Genomic DNA, 4,031 nt, shown 5'->3' on the forward strand with positions numbered 1-4,031 from the left:
CAGAATTCTAGCTAAAACGAGCAGAATGCTGCTAAAATGAGCAGAACTCTAGCTAAGATGAGTAGACAGTGGGACAGGACCCAGTCCAGGACCAGCAGTGAGACAGGACCCGGTCCAGGACCCAGTCCAGGACCAGCAGTGGGACAGGACCCAGTCCAGAACCCGCTCTCTGAGGGTTCTAATGAAATTACCACGGGTTTTGTTTAGTTACACTGAAACACTGATAACTGGTTTCCTCGCCGGACGAAATGTTTGTTGCCTGAGAAAACACGGATCATGGCAGAGGTCAATCCCCCGACTTATTCCAACAATCGCTCCGGGTCGGGTTTCACCGGCGCCGGGCCGATCCGTCCTCTGAAGGCCCGCAGAGACAACCCAACGCCACAGAGCGGTTCTAGGAGCAAAGCCAGTCAAACGGGTTCCGACCCGAAGATTCAGTCGGTTCAGGACTTAAAACAGAAAAGTCACAGAACATCAAGAGAACGTCAGTCTGAGGAAACACGATCAGCGCGAAACACCGCGGAGGATTTTAGCTGTTAGCTCCTGTTGAGTTAGCTGTAGATTTTAGCTCCTGTTGTGTTAGATGTAGCTGTTAGCTCCTGTTGTGTTAGTTTTAGCTTTTAGCTCCTGTTGTGTTAGTTGTAGCCGTTAGCTCCTGTTGTGTTAGTTGTAGCTTTTAGCTGCTGTTGTGTTAGTTGTAGCTTTTAGCTCCTATTGTGTTAGTTGTAGCTGTTAGCTGCTGTTGTGTTAGTTGTAGCTTTTAGCTCCTGTTGTGTTAGTTGTAGCTTTTAGCTCCTGTTGTGTTAGTTGTAGCTTTTAGCTCATGTTGTGTTAGTTGTAGCTGTTAGCTCCTGTTGTGTTAGCTGTAGCTTTTAGCTCCTGTTGTGTTAGTTGTAGCTGTTAGCTGCTGTTGTGTTAGTTGTAGCTTTTAGCTCCTGTTGTGTTAGTTGTAGCTTTTAGCTCCTGTTGTGTTAGTTGTAGCTTTTAGCTCATGTTGTGTTAGTTGTAGCTGTTAGCTCCTGTTGTGTTAGCTGTAGCTTTTAGCTCCTGTTGTGTTAGTTGTAGCTGTTAGCTGCTGTTGTGTTAGTTGTAGCTTTTAGCTCCTGTTGTGTTAGTTGTAGCTTTTAGCTCCTGTTGTGTTAGTTGTAGCTTTTAGCTCTTGTTTTGTTAGCAGTAGCTTTTAGCTCTTGTTTTAGCCTTTATAGAGGCTAAAGGTTGTATCTGAGCTTCATGTTGGAATAAATGCTTGCAGCCGAAGGCGTCTCCTCTGCTCCATCATGGCTCCTGTTGGAGTGCTGGACGCAGAGCGGTCTTTTGCCGGAGGCTGTCGGTCGGACGGCTGCTCTCGAGGCCGAACATCAAAACATCAGCCGCAGATGTTCGCAATTAGCAACATGGTAGACATTTGGGGAGCAAGAGGTCCGTAAACTGGCAGCTTATTACGGCTGATCTGAGGCCTGAACCCAACAACGATTAGCTGGAAATGTCCGAGAAGTTCGGCTCCTCCTGAAACCTTTAATGTCGGCTTCATCAGGAACTCCAGAGACGTGTCCTCCATCGGGGGTGGAGGCGAACGCCACGCTCAGCATGTTTCCAATCATCAGGAAACGCTTCCTGTTTGTGTGGAAGGTTTTCTTCTTCTGTTGTTCAAACGAGCGGAGAGGAAAAATCAGACCTGACCTCCCGTCTCTGACTCGTCCACAGCTGCCGGGTGAAAGAGTCGGGCACGGCCGACAACCAAAACCACCAAAAACCACTAAAACCACCAAAACCACTAAAACCACCAAAACCACCAAAAACCACAAAAACCACTAAAACCACCAAAACCTCCAAAACCACTAAAACCACTAAAACCATTAAAATCACCCAAAAGTACCAAAACCATCTGCTGACAGTTAAACTGTCCTAACTAACCCTAACTAGTAGTACTGAGTCAGCATTCAGCGTTTTAGCTGTTCATTTATCAAAACATTCGGCTGTAACTTTTATTTACTGAACTTTATTTACAAATATTTTCCCCATAGAAACCCACGGAGATCTGTTCTGTTCTCTTTAATCCACTTCTTATAGCTGCTGTTTTTGTCTTTTTATACATTTAGTTTTCAGCTAAGGTTTCACTCATTTTAGCTTTTAACTACTGTTTTACTAATTTTAGCATTTAGCTAAGGTTTTGCTAATTTGACATTTTGGCTAAAGTTTTGCTACATTTAGCTTTTAGCTTTTGTATTTGTACCATTTTGCTAGATTTAGCTTTAAGCAATGGATTTGCTAATTTTAGCTTTTAACTGCTGGCAAGTGAAGCTTTTAGCTACTGTTTTGCTAATTTTGGACTTTGCTGAAGTTTTGTTCTTTTTTAGCTTTTTGCTACCGTTCTGCTCATTTTAGCTCTTGTTTTGATTGCTTCGGCTGTTGTTTTGCTTGTTTTAACTTCAGCTTTTTAAACAAATTTCAGTGAAGTCATTCAGCGCTCAGAGGTCCCGCTGTAGCCGAATATTCTGATGAATAATCTGATCATTTTAGCTGTTTGCTATCAGTCATGTTCAAACCTCTCAGACTCGTAGGAAAGTATCAGCCAAAGCTGTCGGCAGCTTTATTTATTGCTCAGTAAATCTTTCGGCTGTTTTATTTTCCTGGATGATTCCGTTGAATCCTCCGCCTGCTTTTTATCTTTTCTCCGCGCCGCCAGGAGAAATCTGGTTTTTCTTTCAGCTCTGAGGGTCAAACTTTCGGCTGCTTTGGACTCTTCTGGCTTTCGGCTTTGTGTCAAAATGTTCGGCTGATCCAGGAGGAGACGGTGCTACGACTTTTAGTTTTTAGAACTTTATCAAAAACATTCAGCTTCAGTTTCAAACCTTCTAGCTATGCTAAAAGCTAAAAGATTGTAATTAATTGTAGCTCCTCCCCTCCATCCTCTCCTCTCCTCTCCTCTCCTCCTCTCCTCTCCTCTTTTCCTCTCCTCTCCTCTCCTCTCCTCTCCTCTTTTTCTCTCCTCTCCTCTCCTCTCCTTCTCTCCTCCTTTCCTTTCCTTTCATCTCCTCTCCTCTCTCCTCCTCTCCTCCTTTCCTTTCATCTCCTCTCCTCCCGTCCTCTCTTCTCCTCTCCTCCTCTCCTCCCCCTCCTCCTCCCCCAGTGATGGGTGAGGCGTCTCTCTGAGGAGAACCTAAACAAACAGGCCGGCTGAGACACAAAGAGTCCTCCACTCAGGGACATGTGGCATCAGAACCGTCCCAGTCCCCCCCCCCCAGACTCCCACCGAAGACACTCCAGCTCCTCCTTGGACGCTCTGAGTGCGGAGCCAAGGGGAGGAAAGATGGAGGAGGAGGAGGGGGGGGGAGAAAGTTTCTGATTCCCATTCAGTGGATGTCACCTCCTCACAAAGGCGACTGCATGACACCGCCACTAAATCAGAGTTAATGGACTCCTTTATCAGGCCTGGGGACATGACAGGGGGCGTGTGTGTGTGTGTGTGTGTGTGTGTGTGTGTGTGTGTGTGTGTGTGAGGACGGGTCATAGACCTATCAGGGTGTGTGTGTTTTCCAGCGACATTAAGACCTCACCCATTTAACTCTCATTTGTTTAAGCAGCTCCATAACTCATCTAACTTGGAGCCTTCCCGTGATTTTAAGATGGCGGATGTTTCTCGCACGGTTCTTTTGACCGCCGCGCCACCGTGGATCTGTGCGTTCGGAACAAAACGACACGACATCCATCACCGGTTCCACGGGAGGATCTGCACAACGCAAACCATGTTGGTCCGCCGGCGATCAATCAAAACCCCCCGCCCCGAAAAATGAAGGTACATCAAACGCAGCCGCACGCGGGGCGACTGTCAATCTGCATGTGAACATTTATGACACAATGAGGAGCCAGACTGGGGGGGGGGGCAGCCATTTTGGAGCCGTTTGTCATCCTCCCTACAGTGCAGAACCCGGGACGAGTCGTCCCACCCGCCCGGGACCCTGTCCTGGGCTCAGCGGACATGACTGAAGATGGCTTTGGTGTCACTTGGCAGGGACATCCCCCCCCCCCCC

The sequence above is a fragment of the Kryptolebias marmoratus genome, linkage group LG2, assembly GCF_001649575.2.
Source record: "Kryptolebias marmoratus isolate JLee-2015 linkage group LG2, ASM164957v2, whole genome shotgun sequence".
In the NCBI taxonomy this organism is placed as follows: domain Eukaryota; kingdom Metazoa; phylum Chordata; class Actinopteri; order Cyprinodontiformes; family Rivulidae; genus Kryptolebias; species Kryptolebias marmoratus.